Below are 22,826 nucleotides of genomic sequence, written 5' to 3' on the forward strand. Positions count from 1 at the left end.
ATGGAAGAGTTGCCTTAGGAAGACATTCAGTGTGAGATCTAATATATTCCCATTGCATGAAGGGATATAGACTTTGTCTAAGGAGTGACACACAGTCAACTTTAATTACTCATATTTTTTGAGAGTGATCTCAGAAAATCAAAACCACATAAAGGTGCTATTGGTCAGCAACTTGATCCACAATCTTCATTTCTTATTGATAGGTGTGGAAAAGAAGAGTAGGAAGACTTTGAATTAGAAAAAAAAAAAGAAAATGTCTTGGACTATTGGTCAACCGGTGGTTTTCAGTGGTAGACATGTGCTGTGGATATTATCAGATCCCTATGGAATAGAAGATAAGAAAGAAGATCTTCACATATCCAGTGATCTTCCACCTATTTAAGCACTTGACCTTGAGGAATTTCTGGAGCTTCTAACATTTTTTCAGTAGCTTGAGGGGGAAAAAAAAAACAGTGAGTGAAATGAACTACTTAAAGGTGTTGTATCTGAATGGTGTTGAAATATTTAGGAAGAAATTGAGAGAGCATGAGGGGAAAAACTTCTGAAGGTATTAGACAGGCTAGGGGCTGCTAGTCCAGAGATGTTAATCAAATAAGTCCAGTTCTGCAGAGCTTCCGTAAAGCACATGGGTAATGGCGTATCTCAATAAGGAGTGAATGTTGATCCTAAGACAATGAAAGTGCTTATGATTCAGTAGTAATCCAAAGAATTATTAGAAGCAGAACACTTTGCTAGGACTTGGTACCTACTAAGAGACATTTGTGAAATTCCATGTCATCATGTCAGACCCTCTCAATTACCTCATTCATGGGTATTTGTTTCAGAAAAATGCAAAACAGAAGGACAAAAAGGGAGACCCAAATCTGAACCTCATAACTTCAGAGATTGTTGGGATGAGAAATATGGGCAGGCATTTAAAAACATTCTCTATTATTGACTTTTGCAGATGCAAGTACGTCGTGCACTTTGCCTTCACACCAGTCTAGAAGAATTTTATAACATAAGAGTGATAGCCACACATTGCATTTGCTATTAGAGTATTCATTGACAGGGATACTTGTTATCCTATACATAAATATGAGTTCTAGGCTTTGAAGTAAACTGTCATTGATAAATTCATAGCCTTTATGTTAAGAACTCAATTTGTACTACAGGTAACAACAATCCATGGATTTATAGTCCAGCAAGTGCTAAATTGAGTGCTGTCAGCTAGATATGGGTAGTGGCATTGGCAAACTATGAATTTAATGTATGTTTCAGGCCACAGGAGATCAACATGGATATGACTGTTGTGTAGTTGTTGAGTCTTTTCAATAGTCTCTGACTCTTCATGATCCCATTTTGGGATTTTCTTGGCAAAGATACTGCAGTAGTTTGCCATTTCCTTCTCCAGCTCATTTTACAGATGAGGAAACTGAGGCAAACAAGGTTAAGTGACTTGCCCAGGGACACAGTTAGTATCTGAGCCCAGATTTGAAATCACAAAGATGAGTTATCCTGATTCCAAACCCAGTGCCCTGTCCATTGGGCTATCTAGTTGCCCAAGTCTATAAGATATAAGATATTCCGGGGCAGCTAGATGGCGCAGTGGTTAAAGCGTTGGCCCTGGATTCAGGAGTACCTGGGTTCAAATCCAGCCTCAGACACTTAACACTTACTAGCTGTGTGACCCTGGGCAAGTCACTTAACCCCCATTGCCCCGCAAAAAAAAAAAAAAAAAGATATAAGATATTCCAAGTCTATTCAATTTCATCTTATTATATATGGTCCAGATGTCCTAGGCTGCTAACATCTTTTTATTGGTTGGCTGGTTGGTTGTTGTCCTTTGTTCTCGAAGAGGACCAAAATGATATATGCTCTACCACAGGTCAGGTACAAATAGTCCATTTGGCTTGGATTCTCTAAATTTGCATATCTTGAGTTTCTTTTGAGCTACTTCAATTCTGCTTTGCTCATAGAGCACAGAACCTTCTCTGATAAGGACACACCATGCTGGGCAATCCTATGCCAGTGTCTCCCATGTCATGCAATCAATTCTAAAGTTCTTAAGAGAGACCTTGAGAATGCCTTTGTATCTCTACTATATTATATAGTATGTTTACTGTCCCCCCTCGCCTTATATCATATGCAAATCTGATAAATATGTCATCTGTGCACTTATACAAATAATTGCTAAAGATGTTCAATAGCATAATGTCAAGCCCACATTCCCAGACCACTCCACTGGAGACATCATTTCAAGTTGACATTTAACAACAATAAATCCTCTTCATGTTCAGCCATTCACCCAATTCTGAATCCACTTAATTGTACAATAATCTAACCTACATATTTCCATTTTTTAGCCCACAAAACTGCAAGAGAGACTCTGTCAGATGCTTCACATTTGAAATAGGTGAAATTCATCTACAAAATCTCCCTAATTTACCAGTTGTATGACCCTGTCAGAAAAAGAAATGAGATTGTCTTACAAGGTCTATTCTTGAGGAAGCTTTGCTGGCCCCTTAAAATCACTGCTTCCTTTTCTAGATGTTCACTAGCCATTCCTTTAATAAAACATTCTGGAATTTTGACAAGAATCAAAGTCATGCTCATTGGCATATGATTGCAGACTCTTTTATTTTACCTTTTTTGAAAAGGGGAATGATATTTCCCCCTTTCCAGTCCCCTGGAACCTGTTACATTCTTATGATCTTTTAAGGATCACTGACAGTGGCTTTGTAAACATATCAGCTAAGTTTGTCAGTATTCTAGGATGTGGTTCATCTGGGCCTAGTGACCTAAACTAGTCAAAGGCAGCTAAGTGCTCTCTTATTATTTCCCTACTTCTCTTTAGTATTAAACACAAATTTTCTGGGATAGTGAGAGGAAGCCTAAATTTCCCAGTTATTTGTGTAACAAATCAACTCCTGTACCACCAGGGGTCAGACTTCATGTCAGTGGGCCAAGTCTTCAAGTTTCCCTATGATACTTTGTTAATGATTAAGGGATATTGGGAGAAGATGGGAATAAGTTAGAAAAACAGAGTCCTGCTAATGAGGAGCAAACACGACTTGAACTAGGGACTGACTGGATGAGCAGGTTGTTAAGAGATTTATGAGGTAGTGAGGTAGCACAGCTGCAAAGACTTACTGTGTTTTCTCTAATTGCATTTATAAACATGAATTGAGGATTAAAGAGGAGAGGGTGGAGCTTCCTCTCCAAACATGAACTCAAATTTGGGGTGGGTAGAGCTAGTTGGCACATAGGTGACATCAAAAGGGAAAGTTTACAAGTTACAATCATTTGGGGGGTTATTCCTGATTCTAAATACCAATTACAGAGAATTAGGTTGTTCTTACAATTTTTAGACCTTCTTTCTTCCTAAATGACTTATTTCTTCCAAGACTTTAGAAGATTTAGAGCTTGAAGTGACTTTGCAATTCACCTTATCCAACCCTATCATTTTAAATCCTAGGAAACTGAGGACCAGAAAAAGTCAAGTGACTTGTCCAAGGTCATACAGATAATTATTTGTGATATCATTTATGATTTTAGGACTGAGAAAATTACAAACCAAAGCACTCATGTGGCTTATCTAAGATAGTAATAATTTAGTCTCATTTCTCTGACTGGTGGATCTTATTGGGAAACTTTTTGACACCTCAGCCTTCCAAAATCCATTTTCTCAACACCCAGCTCCAAAAGTAGAAGAGGCATAGAACCTGACACAGTTTCTTCATGTGCCACATGAAAACAATTATACTGAATATATTTTTTAAAGCTAAGGTCATGAACCCCAGGTTAAGCATCTCTGCTCTAGATCCTCTAGCCACGGGGCTTGGGATGCACCACTTGGTCTTTGGATCTCTAGATGAGAAATACTTCACTATTTGGCCTCCCAAGTTTTGGAGTCTGGCATCATGTCCCTTTCACCTTCCTCTAGATCCTGGAATCTCTTTCCATCATCCTCAGTACTGGCTCTATTCTAGGTGATAAAATTGCATCTCTGACCTACTGTCTTAGACTAAAATTGCTAGAAGCCTAAGCTAGCAGATGAGTAACCTTTAAAATTATATACAGAATAATTTTTGTACAGTGAGCTTAAAAATAGTCTAGCGTGGTATGAGTTAATAACTTGGTTGCCAAGGAAACTCACTCCAGATTAGAAAAAAAAAGCAGTCATAAAGAAACATGGCATGTAAAAACAATGTTTGATTCCATTATTTTTTCTCTCTTTTATGATGGGATTGATACCAAATTAGGTGATCAGGGTAATGCTTCATATGTCATATCCCTAGGTTGTAGCAAGCATTTGACAAAGTCTCCCATGATATTGTGGTGGACAAGATAATGACACACAGGCAAGGTTACAGGATATCCAGATAGATTCAGATAAGGTGAATAACCAGAACAAAGAACAGTCACTGAGAAATCCTATTAACCTGGAAAAGGGTCTATAGTGGAGTGTCCTAGGGATCAGTTCTTGGTCCTGTTTATAAAGTCCTAGAGTCAGAAGAAAGAAAGAAAGAAGAGGGAAGGAAGGAAAAAAGAAATACATAGAGAAAGAAACAGAAAGAAGGCAGGAAAGAGAGGAAGGAAGAAAGAAAGAAAGAAAGAAAGAAAGAAAGAAAGAAAGAAAGAAAGAAAGAAAGAAAGAAAGAAAGAAAGAAAGAAAGAAAAAAGAGGGAAGGAAGGAAGGAAGAAAGAATGAAGGAAAGAAAGAAAGAAGAGGGAAGAAAGAGAGAAAGAAACAAAAGAAAGAAACACAGAGAAAGAAACAGAAAGAAGGCAGGAAAGAGAGGAAGAAAGAAGGAAGGAAGGAGAGGGAGGAAGAGAAGAAAGGAGGAAAGAAAGAAGGAAGGAACTCAACTATAAATATACACAACTGGGGAGGCAAGACTAGAAAACTGTTTCTGTGAAAGAGACTTGGGACCTTTAGTATACTGAAGATTCAATCAGAGTCAACACTGTTATATAGTAGTCAAAAAAGTTAATGTGATCCGAGGCTGAATTAATAGAAATAATGCTCAGAATGAGGGAGGTAGTAGTCCCCATATACTCTCTTCAAATGCTTGGAGAATTGAGTTCAGTTCTGGACATAGCGCTTGAGGAAATACATTGACAAGCTGGAGCACTTCCAAAGAAAATGACTGGAATGGTGAGAGGACAGGAAATCTTGCCATATGAAAATTCACTGAAGACATTGGGACGTCTAACTTGGAAAAGGAAAATGGGGACAGGATGGCTGTCTTCAATTACTTGACAGACTGGTACAGAGTAGCTGAATTAGGATTGTTTTGTTTGACATCAGCAGCAGAACTTGAAAATATGAGTCAAAGTTACAAAAAGGGCAGATTTGGGCCCGATTTAAGAAAAAAAAAACTTCCTAATAATTAGGATTTTCCAAAAATGGTACAAGATGCTTTGAGAAGCAAATAAAATTCCCCATTACTTGAAGTCCTTAAGCTGATGCCAAATGACAACTCGTTGGGGATTTTTAAAAGAAGATTTCTCTTCAGGTCTAAGTTAAACTAGATGACTACTGGCATCTTTTCAAAATCCAAGATTGTACAGTTCTATGATTATATACCTCAATAGGTTTAAGGGTAATACTATATCAAAATAGCATTTAGCAACTAATGCTCTTAATGATGATCTGGGTTCTTAAAGACATGTCAATTATGGTTGTGAAAGACCAACCCTATAGTAGCAAGGATATTTCCTCCTAGACAGTATGACTCCAATTTGGGTAGCATGAGGAACTTTTTCAAATGCTTTGCTACAATTTAGGTAAATTATCCACAGTATTCCTCTAATCTACCAGTCTAGCAACTCTTTCCAAAAAAAGAGAAATGCTCTTAGACTGGTATAACCTGTGCTTGATGAAGCCAGCCAGCCATCATGGCTCTTGGGATTCACCACTTCCTTTTCAAGATGTTCAGTAACCATTCCTTATTGAAAAGTCCTAGAATTTGCCAGGAATTGAAGTCAAGCTCATTTTCATAGAGTCTGCAGATGCTACTCTCTTCCCTCTTTGAGGGGGAGGCAACATTTTGCCCTTCCTCCATCTTCTAGTATTTCTCCCATTCCCTACTGTCTGCAGTGTTGATTGTAGTTTGGTAATCATATCTGCCACTTTTTTTTTTTTACTTTAGAATACAGATCATCTGGGCCTGGTCACTTTACTCTTAAAAGAAGTAATTATTCCCTTACTATCCCCTTGTTTATTGGGTTTCAACTTCCTCTGTCCTTTCCAGTACAAAAAAAATCTCATTAGCAGAAAAAAATAGAAGCAAAATAATTGTGAATTAAGCAGCAATGTATCTTATTTTATTTCTGGCATTGTTATTAGCATGCCTAGCAGACAGTGGTACCATTCCTTCCTTAATCTTCTTATTTTCAATAATTATTTTTTAAAACAAAAACAAGAACCTTTTATTATTCTTATATTTCCTCACCAATAACTAGCATGTATGTAGAATAAACTTTGCAGAGCTTTTCACAAATATTATCTCTTGTGAACCTCACAACAATCCTGGGAGGCAGGTAATATTATTATCCCCATTTTATAGATAAGGAAACTGAGGTAGACAGCACTTAAGTGACCTGCTGAGGGTCACTCAGCTCATAAGTATCTGAAGCTGGATTTGAAATCAGGTCTTCCTAACTCCAGGTCCAGCAAATCAATCCATTGTGTTGCCTAGTGGCCCAAAGTCATTGTGGACTTTAGTTCTCCAAATGCCATTCTTATATTCTTTTTTTTTTTTTGTGGGGCAATGGGGGTTAAGTGACTTGCCCAGGGTCACACAGGTAGTAAGTGTCAAGTATCTGAGGCCGGATTTGAACTCAGGTACTCCTGAATCCAGGGCCAGTGCTTTAACCACTGCGCCATCTAGCTGCCTCCATATTCTTATATTCTTACAGAATACTCTGCTTTCTATCATTATATGTCTCTGAAACATCCAAGCTGGTGAATGAGTTTCCTGTTAATCCACATTCATGCCTTTAAACCATCCACCATTCTACCCCACCAAATCAAATACTAATTTGTTTTTCTCTTTCATCCATTCTGATTTTTACTCAAGGACAAGGACTGTTTTCATTTTTATAGTAGATCTCTATCACCTAGTATAGTTCCTGGCACATAGTAAGTGCTTAATAAAGGCTTGCTGAATGACTGAATGAGGGAAAGGAAAGGGTTCTGTTCTACATATGGTGCTTGGTGTGGGGGCAGTGCATGGAGGGTGGGCCATATGTGGGGTTGGTTCAGTTTGGCTGAAACCTAATATGTCATGTATTTCAGTCATCAGGCTCTGATGCTGAGGGAAGAGGCTGGAAAGAGAGGTTGGAAGCATAGTGTGGAGTGTCAAGCTATGTAGAAGGGCCTTTTTAAACAAATAGGGTCAGGGAAGATCTGTAAAGAGATATACCTATGGAATAAAGTGCACGAGTCAGGCCACAGATTTTATGACATTGATTTTGCCTGCTCAGAGTCCTTTTAAAAATCTTGTTTTGTTCATATATTTTGTTCTTTGCCTCATTTCCAAACATATCTCTTCCTGACCTACCACCCACTGAGCCATCTCTAATAACAGTGATTTAAAAAGAAAGAGAATAAAGGCAGTTTAATCATTATGAACTACATCTGGCAGCTTATACAATATTTTATACCCATAGTCCGTCTCTATCTTTTACTTCTTCAATTAGGGAAGGGAGGTATGTTTTATCAAGTTTTGTCCGGGTCCAAGTTTAGTCATTAAAATGATACAGCAGGGGCAGCTAGGTGGCACAGTGGATAGAGCACTGGCCATGGAATCAGGAGGACCTGAGTTCAAATCCGACCTCAGATACTTGACACTTATTAGCTGTGTGACCCTGGGCAAGTCACTTAACCTCGATTGCATCACCAAAAAAAAAACAACCTTATACAACATTAATTTTCTTTTTGTTGTTCTTTCTAGGCACGTTGTAGGAATTGCATATATTGTTTCCCTCATTCTGTTTACTACACTTTACATCATTTCATATGTCTTCCTATGCTACTCTGGATTCTTCACATTCATTTTTTCTTACAACGCAGGAATATTCCATTATATTCATGTAATACAATTTGTTTGGCTGGTTGTTTTGTCACCTGAAAAAGAGTGACACTATTAATATATTTGTGTATATAGGTTCTTTCTTTGACTTCCTTGGGGAATAAATAAGCCTGGCAATGCGATTATGGGTCAAGGGATATGGATGTTTTAGTCATTTTTAAGCATCATTCCAAATTGCTTTCTAGAATGGTTGAACCAATTCGTTGCTCTAACAATGGTAAATAATGTGCTTCATTTTCTGTAGACCCTCCAAAATCAACTATTTCCATCTTTTGTCATCTTTGCCATTTTTTTGTTTTTGTTTTTTTTGTTTGTTTTTTTTGCGGGGTTATGAGGCTTAAGTGACTTGCCCAGGGTCAGACAGCTAGTGTAAAGTGTCTGAGACCAGATTTGAACTCAGGTCCTCCTGAATCCAGAGCTGGTGCTTTATCCACTGTGCCACCTAGCTGCCCCATCTTTGCCATTTTACTAGGAGCGAAGTAAAATTTCAGAATTGTTTTGCTTAGTATTTATCTTATCATTAGTGATTTGGTACTATCATATTATTATTAACCATTAGTTAATAATTCACAATTCTTCCTTTAATAGTTGTTCATATCCTTTGACTATCAGAAGATGGCTTTTAATTTCATAAATTAATTGTAATTATCTATATATGTCAGATAGTAGTCTCTTATCAGAGATATTTGATACAAAGATTTCCCTTTCTACCCCATTTAATGTTTTCCCTTCTTATCCCAGCTTCAATGACGTCCTTTGTATTAAAGATGTTCAGTTTCATGTCATCAGAATTATCTTTTTTATTTTTGTGGTCACCTCAGAAGACTTTTTGGCTTACTTATTGGTTTCTGGATTTCTTCCAAATAATAACATTATTACATTAAAATCTTGATTAATCAAAATGCTTGGGGATGTATTCTTGTTAATTTGATTATGTCTTTAACTAAAGGCTAAGCAAATAAACCTCTTATATCAACTCATTGCTAGAAATCAATTCTTAGTGATTTCTTCCTAATCCTGATCCCTGAAATTATTTTGCATTTGCTTTTTGTTTTTTATTTAATTATATGTAGGGATATTATCTTACCATAGTAGAATATTGGTTTCTTGAGTGAAGAGACTTTGGTTTTTGTCTCTGGTCCACAGTATTTTGGGGGGGGGGGCAATGAGTGCTAAGTGACTTGCCCAGGATCATACAGCTAGTAAGGGTCAAGTGCCTGAGGCCGGATTTGAACTCAGGTAGGTCCTCCTGAATCCAGGGACAGTGCTTTATCCACTGTGCCATCTAGCTGCCCCCTCTGATCCACAGTATTTAACAGAGTACCTTGCATATAGTAGGTCCTTAATTAATGCTTGTTGAATTAGAATTCGAAAATGTATTAATCTATTTTCTTTCCCTACTAAATACATCTTATTTAATGTAACCTTTCTCTAACAATTAAGAATCTTACTTCAACATCATTATTTGAAATATAAATGTACATTGTAAAGTAACAAAGAATTTTATTTCCTCCCAATGTCATTCTCCACAGACTGTTTCAAACATTTTTTTTCTCTTTAAGCCCCCAACCCTTATTCACTGTCTCCTCCTATATTGAAAAAAAATTAGCTTTAACATGAGCTCTCTTCTCTGCCTCTCTCTACTCCTTCAGAGTTCTCAGCATCATCACCCATCCTCTCCTCCTCTCTTTAACCTTGGAGGACAAATAGTCCGTACTAAGGACTTTACATGTGCCATGGATCCCATCCCCTCTTGACTCCTCCAGGACCTTTCTCCCAAAACAATTCCCTCTCTCTCTCTCTCTCTCTCTCTCTCTCTCTCTCTCTCTCTCTCTCTCTCTCTCTTTTGGTGAGGCAGCTGGGACCAAGCGACTTGCCCAGGGTCACACAGCTAGCGTCAGGTATCTGAGGCCAGACCTGAACCCAGGTCCTGCTGACTCCAGGGCCGGTGCTCCATCCACTGCACTACCTAGCTGCCCCAATTCCCTCTCTTTCAATCATTGATCCTTCCTTCTTCCTCAATTAGGCTGCAAGCTTTGGTTCTGATTCTAGCCAGTGTTTTGTGGTATTCAGTATGACTCTTTTATCGAGGTTCCTCAAATACAGCTGTCACTACACTGAAAGGCGCTGGGTTAGAGAACTCCCAACACCCAGACTGGAGACATTCTGCAACCAGCCACACCTCTATCACTCAATGCTACTGTGCTCATTACTTCCTCTGGTTTGTGTCATTAGCCATTCCACCTACCACACTAATACTCCCTTCTCTCCACATACCAAGGGGTCAGGCAACCATACTAATCAATGATCCCAGAATCAAAATATCTTGAGAACTTCTGTGGCTCCAGGATCAAATAGAAAGACCTCTAGCTGGCATTTAAAATCCTTCCCAGCCTGACTGCAATCTGCCTTTTTTTTTTTTTTTTCCCACATGAGACCAAACTGGTTTTGCGTTTTTCTTACTCAAGACTCTTCATTTCTAGAGACTTTGCTTTTTCATAGGTTTTTCCTATCTTCTATGCCTGGACTGTACTCCCTCCTCACCTCCACCTCTTAAAATATTTAGTTTTCTTTTCTTTTTAAAATAGTATTTTATTTTCCCCCAATTACATGTAAAGACAATTTTTAACATTCATTTTTATAGGGGCAGCTAGGTGGCCCAGTAGATAAAGTACTGGCCCTGGATTCAGGAGGACCTGAGTTCAAATCTGGCCTCAGACACTTGACACTTACTAGCCGTGTGACCCTGGGCAAGTCATTTAACCCTCATTGCCCCACCTCCCAAAAAATTCATTTTTATTAAATTGTGAGTTCTAAATTTTCTTTCTCCCTCCCTCCCTCACCTACTCCCTCCCTAAGATGGTGAGCAATTTGATATGGATTATATATGTGCAATCATGTAAAACCTATTTTTATAGGAGTCATGTTCTGAAAGAAGAAACAGGCCACAAGAAAAAAAATACTAAAAAATAATGGAAGTGGGGCAGCTAGGTGGCACAGTAGATAAAGCACTGGCCCTGGAGTCAGGAGGACCTGAGTTCAAATCTGGCCTTAGACACTTAACACTTACTAGCTGTGTGACCCTGGGCAAGTCACTTAACCCCAATTGCCTCACCAAAAATAAAAAATAAATAATGGAAGTGAAAAATAGTATACTTCAATCTGCACTCAGACTCTTTCTCTGGATGTGGATAGCATTTTTCATCAAGAGGCCTTTGGAATTGTTTTGGATCATTGTATTGTAGAGAATAGCTACATCATTCACAGTTCTTCATTGTACAATATTATCGTTACTGTATACAGTGTTCTCCTGGTTCTGCTCACTTCATTTTGCATCAATACTTAGTTTTTTCTTCATGGCTCAGCTCAAGCACTACCTTTTTCTGATCTCCCCAGGTCCTCCCCACCCCCCAAATTATACTTTATTAACTTTGTATATTCATACTTATGTATATGTTTTCCCCTAATAGAATATAACCTCCTGAGGGCAAGGACTTTTTAATTTGTGTCTTGCTCTTAATAGGCACTTAACAAATGTTAATTGATTGATTTATCTTTATCCTCTTTCATATAGCCCTAGGAATAATTACTGGTTAAGGACAGCTGGAGGTTTCTTTTGCCTTCTGCACACATCAGTCTGACTTTTTAAAAGCTCAGTCTCACACATCTAACATGTCCCAAATCAAGCTTATCATCTTTTCTGAAAAAGTCATCCTTCCTTCTGACTTCATTATTTTTGTCAGTGGCATCACCATTCACCCAGGTTCCTTGTTTGAAACTTTGATGTTGTCTTTGATTTACTCTTCTCCCTTTTCTCTCATATCCAATCAATTTCCATTTCCTGTCAATTCTGTCTCCGTGGCAACTCTAGCATTTGGCACCATCTTCTCAGTTGCCACTGGCTTAATACAGAACCTCATTGCCTTAGGTATGAACGATGGCAATAACCTTCTAAGTGATATTCCCACGTCTACTCCCTACCCCCTGAAAACCACCCTTCACTGCTCTGCCAGAAATATCTTCTTCATGTCTAGATTTTGTAATGTTCGAGGGTTTTTAAGGGCTCAAAACCCTTCAGTAGTTCCCTAATGTCTACCAAGTGTAACCTCTGAGTGCCTCTGGGATATAAAGAAATGCAAGCAGGAATTGAAATTTTGTGGATCAGAACAGAACTTTTTGGACCGTGATCACAAGAATGAATACTGGGACTCTGGGGGTAGGGCATTGAGCTGAGGTGGCTGGGGATGAGTTCTGGAAAGGAAGAGTAAGCAAGATAGGAACGGTAAAATGGTAGATCTATGGATTGGTAGTGGTGGGGAGGGGGGAAGAGAGAGAGAGAGAGAGAGAGACAGACAGACAGACAGACAGACAGACAGAGACAGAAAGAGACAGAGAGAAAGAAGCTCTAAGCAGTCATTGTATGATGTAAGCATAATGACAAGAGATTAGGTGTTTCAGGCAGTTAGCTCTCTCATCAGCAGACTTCAGCATTTTACTAAGTTGTCTTAGAATCTTAAAAGCTCTCCCCTTCCTGATACCAAATTATGACCGTTCATAACTTCTTACAGATACATGTCAGTCCCTAATTGTAAATGGGTGGGGGGATAAGGGCTGGGGGTTGCTAGAGAAAGAGCCAGTAGAAGCTTTATGGTACATAGGGATACAGAGATAGAAAGCGTGAACTTTCTCTTTCTGAATAGTAGGGAAAAGGTTTTTTTTTTTCCTCCCTTCCTTCTCCCCTCCTCCACACAACTGGGGGCTCCTGAGCTAAAAAATTTCCAGAACGAATCCTCTCCTTTTGATTTCTTAATTTATTTTGACAAACGCTCTCCAAAAGCAGAATTAAACTGAACCTAGTTGTTTTTCCTGCTCTCTTTTAATCTAGCAAAGGGGGCATGGGTCCAGGTGAGCCTCAATATCTTCTCCATTGTTTCCCTTGTTTCATTAAGCATGCTCAATGTAATGAGTGTGGTGACTTAGGGAATAGATCTGTTGAAGGGAAGAGAGAGGTGTGTTTTGGCAAAAATGGACACACCAACCTTTCAAAAGTGGGAGCTAGAAGAGGGAAGAAACTTTTTTTTTTTAATTTCCACTTTACATCTCTAAATCCTGGCACATAACACTGTGAAGTGATTATATAAGTAAAAATTCACACTTAAATCTGGTGTTTAAGGTTCTCCACAATCATACCACCCATCTTTCCAGCTTGACTTCATACTCTTCCTTTGAAGCTCTCTTACATATTTTATCATGTATTATATTGTATTATAGTTATTTGCTTATTCCTTGCACCTCTCAGTAGACCATAAGGTCTGAGAAAACAGTGAGCATGTCTTATCTAAATTTTGAATTTTTCACAGTATATAGTAAGCACCTAATAAATGTTTGTTATATTGAATTGGCTAGAGGAAAAAGGAGTAAGGAATTAGGCTGAAGATATACTGATCCCAGGACACCCCCTGTGAATTTAAATTTAAGTTTGGTTCTTACGTGATGGATTCTTGTTTGATACATTATGATTTTGATAGAATAGAAGGGGTACCAGACCTTTAATCAGGAAGATTTGGGGTTCAAATCCTGAAATTGCCATTTATTAGTGAAGTAACCTTGGGTAAATCGCTTACTAGTACTTGCAGTACCTACCTTATTCAGACATTTTGCCCAAATTAAAAAGCTGTATAAATGTAGCTTTTCATCATTCATTCATTCATTCATTTGCAGGGCAATGAGGGTTAAGTGACTTGCCCAGGGTTACACAACTAGTAAGTGTCAAGTGTCTGAGGCTGGATTTGAATTCAGGTCCTCCTGAATCTAGGGCTGGTGCTTTATCCATTGTGCTACCTAGCTACCCCCTCATTATTTGTTTTTGGGGGGGGTTTTTTGGTTGGGCAATGAGGGTTAAGTGACTTGCCCAAGGTCACACAGCTAGTAAGTGTCAAGTGTCTGAGGCCGGATTTAAACTCAGGTCCTCCTGATTCCAGGTCCGGTGTTCTATCCACTCTGCCATCTAGCTGCCCCACCCGCCACCCCCCTCATTATTTATTTATTTATTTATTTATTTTTTAGTGAAGCAATTGGGGTTAAGTGACTTGCCCAGGGTCACACCTAGTAAGTGTTAAGTGTCTGAGGCCGGATCTCATTATTTGTTTTTAAAGTGGAATACTAAGGGGGGAAAAAGTTCCAGCTAAAACTTCCAGTGACTGAATCTGTTTGATTTGTTTAAAAAGTATTTAGTGATTGTGCATAACATTATAAGTATCCCTATAAGACACACTCTTTGCTCTCCAGGCTGATAAGGATAAAATAATAGTTAAGTGGGGGTATAAGGCAGTCTACTGTGGAAGCATATTAAAAACACCCTTTTTAGTAAAATGTAAAACATTGATAAATAATATTTTCTCTAGCTAAAACCCTTTTCAGACCTTTCCCTTTAGGAATATGGGCAGGCTGCACTCCTGACTCTCCAGATTGTCTCAACTGGGGGCAGCTAGATGACACAGTGGATAAAGCACTGGCCCTGGATTCAGGAGGACCTGAGTTCAAATCCGGCCTCAGACACTTGACACTTACTAGCTGTGTGACCCTTGGCAAGTCTCTTAACGCTCATTGCCCTGCAAAAAAGCAAACAAACAAACAAACAGATTATATTAACTACTATGGAAACCTCTTCACCCTGGAAGTTCACTCACTTCTGGAACTCTTTGCCTGGAAGGGTCCTCCCAGAGCCTTCATTTGAGGGGGCAAGCACAGGCCGGACAAGTCTTCATTCCTTACCAGCCTGTACTCCTAACTCTCAGACTTTTTCTACCATGAGCCTCTGCTGGTGCCTTCATCTCGTTCCCCACTGCCCTTTCAGCTTCCTTTTAGCTGAGATTTTCTCTCATTAGAATGTAAGTGTGTGAAGGTAGGGACAGCCTTTCTTTCCACTTATCTAGCCTTGATAAATGCTTTTTTTCTTAAAACTTAATGTCTTCCTCAGGGAAAGGGATTAAAAGTGATGATCAAACTTGACTCATTTCTTTTTTTGTTTGTTTTTTTTGTTTTGTGGCAATGAGGGTTAAGCGACTTGCCCAGGGTCACACAGCTAGTAAGTGTCAAGTGTCTGAGGCCAGATTTGAACTCAGGTCCTCCTGAATCCAGGGCTGGTGCTCTATCCACTGTGCTACCTAGCTGCCCCTTGACATTTCTAAAGAAGAACATTGCCTCCCCACCACTGGAAGGGTTTAATGCCAAGATCCATCCTTCTCCATTGAGAAAGGATATTGATATTGATTTCAGGGAGGAGTCTCATTGATTCCATGAGAGGAGTGATCTACGAAGAAACGGGATAATGACTTTATCACCAACAATTCTGGAATGTTAACCCCAAAATGCATTTTGACATATTATGCTTTTTTTTTCTTTAAGATTCCTATAAATGTTATCTCAAATCATCTTGGAGTAGAGAGTTATGTTGGAGGGTATAGGGGAACTATGCTAATTTGAACAAGCCAGAAATGGTTTGGATATTAAATTCAATTAGTTTCTAGTAGACTTGTACCTAAAACACAGATTATAGTAGTAATATATTTTTCTTTGACAATATGATTAACACAGAGATGAAAACTAAAGACAAAAATGCTACAGGATTTCAGAGAAAGGAGAAGTTAGTGGATGCTTCATAAGGCAGGTAGTACTTGACTTGGATTCTAAAGAAGTTATAGGTTTGGAGGAGTATACAAGCAAGGCAATTACAGGGATGAGGGAAAAACTATGAGTAAAGGTTTGGAATAAAGAATCAGCATGTGTTTAGATAGCCCATTTTGGGTTGGGAATAAATTAATATGTTAGAAATCAAAATGCACTGAGACAGATGTGAACTTGACTGCTAAAGTTAAAGGTGGAGAAGGAAGAAAGATAATCTTTAAGTGATGTAAGAGGCAAAAAAGGGGTTAATAGAAAAACCTAAGATCCAAGCTCTAATTCAGATATTAGCTCCAAATGGGAGTCAGACCCCAGTTAATGGATAACTTGCAAGTCAGGATGCTAGGTTCTCATATCCACATAAATCAGTACCCATAACAGGAACAGAGGGAGCTAGGCCAAGGAGACCTGACTACAACAATAAAGGAATTAACACCCTAGAGAAATTCAGACTAGAAATAAAAGAAAAATGAAGGTGTTTTGAAACTAGCTATGGGAATCAGAAAGAGACATGTGTATCAAAGGCCAAATTTGTCCCCAGATTCACCTTATGACATGTATACCCCCAAAACACACCTCCACTGAAAAAGGTACCTGCCTCAGGGGTTGGCTTAGGACCCCAGGAACTCCAAATTAGGATGGGCCCTACCCTGTACCTCCCAAAGGTGGAGAATATTATAATGAGTAGGACAGGCCCTCCCTTGTACCTCCCCAAGGTGGAGATTATTATAATGAGACTGATAATCAATGTATTCATACTATAAATATAACTATCTTTTCTTTCACTATTCGAGAGATAACTTTCCACTATTCTGGTTCTCTCCCTGTGGTCACCCACAGTATTGCAATAAAACTTGGGAAACTGAGTCACTGAGTCTTGTAATTCTTTTGGGACGACTCACCATCAATTTGACCCCAAATTCAATCCCACATCATAAGTATGTTCAGTACAGGTAAATCTGCCATTTCCAGCTTCTTTTAAATAGCTTTATATTTGATACCATGCTTAAAACTTGCTTGTTCAGCCCATAGTTTATAATGTTCCTATAAATATTGCTATCCACAATAATCCTATAATTGAGCCTTTCCCAAAAAATGGAGTCTGGACCAACCAGTTCCTTCTTTGATCATTAATGTGGGCTTTTATAATGAACCATGATGTTTTCAAAGGCAAACCACAGCAAACCAATCTATCAATCCAAGCTAAAGTTGAAACCACTGATTTAGCATAGACCACAAGAGTATGGAGAGGTCTCTTGATTTTTTAAAGTGTTCTTAAAATAGAGTAAATGAATTTAAAATGGTAGGACATTTTAAACAGAATCTTATAGTTCCTTTCTAGAGCCATATTACTTTTTAAAATGCTGTCTATGTATGAGTCTCTCACAAAAAGCCAGTTGAGGATAAGTCATGCTATCAGCTGCCCTGGGGAAGTGAAAACATAATCAGTAGTTTTCATCTTTGCAAATGCCTTAACAAAATCACCAGACCCTTTGCTTAATGCATTTTGTAACCAGAACCCTTAGACTTGCTGGTGCCCTTTAAAGGGAAAGTGGGGGGGCATCCCTTAGAGGTCTGATTTTAAGATCCCAATTTGCATAATCTTTGGAACAGATGATTTACGGGACCACTCCCAGGGCTTTGAGTTGGTTTCCCCAAGGTAAAATAACAGGGAATGGGGATGCAGACTGCCTGAATTTATAGCCACTTGACTGAATCCTACACCTTACACAGGCATACACATTCTTTGATCCAGTAACACTAGTCCCCCAAGCTGTTCCATGAACTAGATACTCCATCTTTCAGCTCTGGGCATTTTTTCTGTCTGTTACCGGCTGGCCTCAGCTAAAATCCTAAAAGCCTTCTTCAACCCCACTTCTCCCTTTCGAATGCTTTTCCTCTCTTAATTATTTCCTATTTGTCTTGTATATGGCTTGCTGTATATATATTTGTTCACATGTTGCCTCCCTCATTCGATTCTGAGTTCCCTGAGGGCAGGAACTCTCTCTCTTTTGTCTCTTTTTGAATCCCCAGAGCTTGACGCATAGTAGGCACTTAATAAATGTTTATTGATTGATTGGTTGTTTGAATTTGGCCCACTGGGATTCTTCCAAACCAGAGGTTCTTATCCTGGAGCTCCTAAACTTTTTTTTTCTTTTTCTTTTTTTTCTTTTGTTGAGGCAATTGAGGTTAAGTGACTTGCCCAGGGTCACACAGCTAGTAAGTGTTAAGTGTCTGAGGCCAGATTTGAACTCAGGTCCCCCTGACTCCAGGGCCGGTGCTCTATCCACTGCACCACCTAGCTGCCCCTCACGAACTAAAAAAAAAGCCATATATTTTGATAATACATTTCACTATTATTGTTTTTTTCTATAATCCTATGTATTTTATATTATGTATTTAAAACCTTTATTTGCAAAAGGGTCCATAGATATCACCGAATTTTCAGAGCTCCACGACACAAGAAAAGGTTAAGAACCCCCCTGCTAAATGAAGACCAGGGAATGCTCTATACTAGGATCATTCTACTGCCCGCATTGAAATACTATAATTTAATAGAAAAAGAACTAAGCATATTTGATATGTCGTGTGCCTTCCAAATCACACAAATCCATGTAATCACTTAAATTTTCTTATTCAGATGAAAGATCACCAAAAGTCTGAGGTCAAAGTAACTCCCAGTTCTCTGAGGTATAGGTTGTGCCCATAGCAAAAACAAAAACAAAAACAAAAACTTTCTTTGAATAAGTCTATTCAGGGACCCAGTGGCTAGGTGGTACAGTGTATCCACCTTGCCTTGAGTCAGGAAGATTCATCTTCCTGAGTTCAAATTTAGCCTCAGACACTTATTAGCTGTGTGACCCTGGGCAAGTCCCATTACTCTGTTTACCTCAGTTTCCTCATCTTCCTCAGCTGAAGAAGTAAATGGCAAACCACTCCAGTATCTTTGCCAAGAAAACCGCAAATGGGGTCATGAAAAGTTGGACATATTGAAATGTCTGAACAACAACAAATTCAAGATCTATTCAGATTGTGATTACTACTCAAAATTTTAAGGGTCAACAACCATACACCGAATGACTAATTCTGTTCCTGAATCACCTCTGAACAATATCTGAGTCTCTGACAAATTCTGATAGATTGTGTTAACCATTGTCTTATAATTCAAGGGTCTCAGTATACTCCCCTCTTTGGGATACAATATACACAGATGAGTTTCCTTTTCCTCCTTCTTTATCTACACACACACACACACACACACACACACACAATAATGTGAGCATAAAGCAGAGAAGATTCTGTCAGCTGTCTTCATCCTAGGACACTGTCATGGGTCACAGAACATTGTCACAGAACTGGCTTCCCATTGCCATTCACTGTCTAGAAATGCCTCATCTAGGCTTTGCCCTGTCCTTGTTGCGGCAGGATACCATCTTGTTTTGACAACTTCCTAGCCTATTGATGTTATCTGCTAATTTGTGAGATAGTTGGCAAGGAAGCTATTTACCCTGTGTTGGGGGAAAAAATCATTAGACATTTACACAGTATTGAATAACAGTTCTGAGAGCACTAACCTTCACCTTTAGAAGGTCTTAGGTAGTATTATTGAGTCAGCAGCACCTACTTCCTCTCTCCCCAAGCTATTAAGTGTGGCTGCATTATCTTTGATAAAACTGGATGACAGGATAACAGAACAAAGAAAAGACACCTACAAAAATGAGTCAATGAACACAAAAGGTAGGAATGGAGTGGGGGGGGGGGCGCGTATTTCATGAATGCCAGAACCATGCTGGCTTTTTTATTTTTAACAGTGTTTTGATTTTTCACCAATATACATGTGTTTTGGCAAGGATAACAGAAAGAACCTTAGGACGAGCCAGTTGAATTGAAAACCAAAAAGATGAAGGAGTGATGGATGGTGAGTGTGATGGAAGTGGCCACTGGCATCCAAAGAAATGCTGAGAGAGGGAGGGGAAGGAGCCCTTGAGATTCTGAAAGCCTGGGTTTGAATCGGTCCAGTGAGTCACTTAAGGCCTCTATGAGCCTCGGAACTGTTCAGCTATAAAATAAGGCGATCGAGCTGGTCAGTCCCTAAGCTCCCTTCAGCTCTATGTCCTTTGAATATGTTTTCAGGAGGACAACATGCTTTACTATCCCTGTGTCAAGTTGATAGTCCCTCATGGCTCTTCCAAGGCACACCCCTTAAATTGGTTACCGAGTCTTTTACAGTCATTTCCAATGTGCCCTTCACACTCATAAATGCTTATTCAGTCATCATCATCATATCAGCAGCAGCAGCAGCAACAACAAAAGCTCATTCTTTGAATGTGTTAAAAATTGTGGGTTGGTTTTTCTTTTGGATGTACTAGCTGTATATCTTAAACCCAATACAATCCCTAGCACTAATGATGCTAGAAATACTGGGAGGGAGGGACAAGGGTTATGGATATACCTCTCTTTCTTCTGGTGACTGTCAGAAATCTCAAGACTCCACCATCATGAAATACAATCAATAAAATAATCTTTACTGAACAGAGGAAGTCATTTTTCTTTATTTTATTTTTGGACCAGACATGAGTTCATTGGAATAGAGAACTCTCAATGTGGAAACTCCCTCCACCAATGTGAAAACATATCTACTCACAAATTCTAATCCTAGAATTTCCTGGCAGCATGGAGGGGTGTTCACACACACACCCACACCCCCCACACGTATGCATAAGCATATATGCATACATATGTGAAAACATGTGTGTGTTTGTGTGTATATATGCACATGTGCATATATACATACACAATACACATAGTTATTCAGAGATATACGTGTATATGTGTATACACATACTACACATGCACATACATAACGCACCTATACATGTATGATGTGTATGTATACATACATGCCTGTGTTGTATGTATGTGTTCATCTGCATACACGATGTTTGTGTGTACACATGCACAAAATGTACAATTTGCATGTATATACAACACATATATGTAATATGCACATCATATTCTTTAATCCCCTCTTTATGTTTTTTTTAAGCAAATGAATTCCATGGAGAAAACATGAAAAGTTGATATATAGGTATATGTGCATATATCCCTAGATTCCTGTCTACATAAATTTTATAGACATAGGTATACATTTATATTGTATAAATATGTGTACATAAAATGTTACCTATAGATTTAGATATAAGTGTATATACAATTTATATAGTTATGTTAAGTATTCAATATACATACACATATCATTCACTATATAGACACACACACACACACATATATATATATATATATAAAGCATTCATGTTTTCTCTATGGAATTCATAAAAAAAGAAAACATAAAGATGAGACTAAAGAATACTTTTTGCAATCGCATTCCAAGGCAATTAGTATGTAAAATACTGAGCACATTCCACAGAAGAGGCAGTATAGGTCAGTTTAGATATGACCAGTAGCAGAATTTTTTACTGGGCAACAGATCTGAGTGGAAGCCAGGAACCCCTGTTTCTTGCTGTTCACAGTTTTGCTCACAATGGTTTGCTCTTTGATATAGGGCTAGTCACAGCATCTCCTCACTGCGGTGCTTCCTGTTAAAAGCCTATTTGTAAAGGTGAAGGCCCCAGAGTCTAAGAAAGTTTCATAAGGAATTTAGACATCATGTAATCCAATCCATCAACTGAAAGATGAAAGGAATGAGACCCAATGACATTGGGGTAACTTGCACATGGTCAGACAGCTAAGTAGGGTTGAGTTAGAAGTGAGTGAGTCATATGGGAAGCTGAGCTGCTCTGCTTAGGAGACCACTTGGTGATAAATGAATATGAGGCCCAAAGAATGCAGAGGAGCTAGCTGAATCCTTTCAAAGGTTGAATTTGGACCAGGGATAGAAGCAGGATGGAAGCAAGGGGAAAAAAAAAACCCTCACAGATAACCAGGGAAAAGGTGGTAGAACCTAAGGGATTAAAGTGACATATCTAGTACCCAGGGTCTTGCATTAAAATTTAGGGGATAGGGCAGCTGGGTGGTGCAGTGGATAAAGCACTGGCCCTGGATTCAGGAGGACGGGAGTTCAAATATGGCCTGAGACACTTGACACTTACTAGCTGTGTGACCCTGGGCAAGTCACTTAACCCTCATTGCCCTGCCCCCCCCAAAAAAAAATTTAGAGGATGCCCGACCCAATAAACCTTTCTATTCCCTGCTGAAACTCGACAGCTTAGCATGAATTTTCATTTTGTAGCTGTCCAGAGCCTGGGTGTCTTTATTAGGAAAAGCAAGGCAGCATAGTGTTCTGTGCTCCTCACTACCTTTGGGACCTTGGACAAGTGACTTAACTGTCCCAGCTTTAGTTCTGTAATCTGTAAAACAATGACTTATTTAGTCATCTGAAAGACAGCTAACAAATGTAGTTAGGTGCTATAAGGGTTACATATACAGCACACAGAGAACATGCATGTATTTCATAATGGAAATCTCTACACGTATTTAAATATATGCACATATACACACAAGTATATATGCATATGTAGGATGTGTTTATGTGACTCTGGGCAAGTCACTTAACCCTGTTTGCCTCAGTTTCCTCATCTGAAAAATGCGCTGGAGAAGGAAATGGCCAACCCCTCCAGTATCTCTACTAAGAAAACCCCAAATGGGGTACAACTGAACAACAGCATGTGTGTATTTCCTTATGTTGACGTTGAAAATACAGATTGTAAAATCTCAAGTGGAGAGGAAATGAAAGAACCGGTAGATGGCAGTGTTTGCTATTTAAAAAAAAAATACCCTATGCAGTCCAGACCCATTCCCCTTCAGCCTGTTAGTACATATAAGTAGTATAAATCCAAGCCTCCATTTTAAGAGTCTTTATTTACAACAAGCCCAATTTTTATGTCCCTTCCTGATACTTCTATTGAATGATTCTGTCACAATTTCTTAAGTAGAAAAATATTTAGAGAACACTGACACCAGAGAAAATAAGCCCATTATTCAAAGATTCTTTCCTTTGCAGTAATACTTTTAAAAAATACTCCCTTTTTTCTTCATGAAAGA

Source organism: Dromiciops gliroides, chromosome 3, assembly GCF_019393635.1.
Source record: "Dromiciops gliroides isolate mDroGli1 chromosome 3, mDroGli1.pri, whole genome shotgun sequence".
NCBI lineage: Eukaryota > Metazoa > Chordata > Mammalia > Microbiotheria > Microbiotheriidae > Dromiciops > Dromiciops gliroides.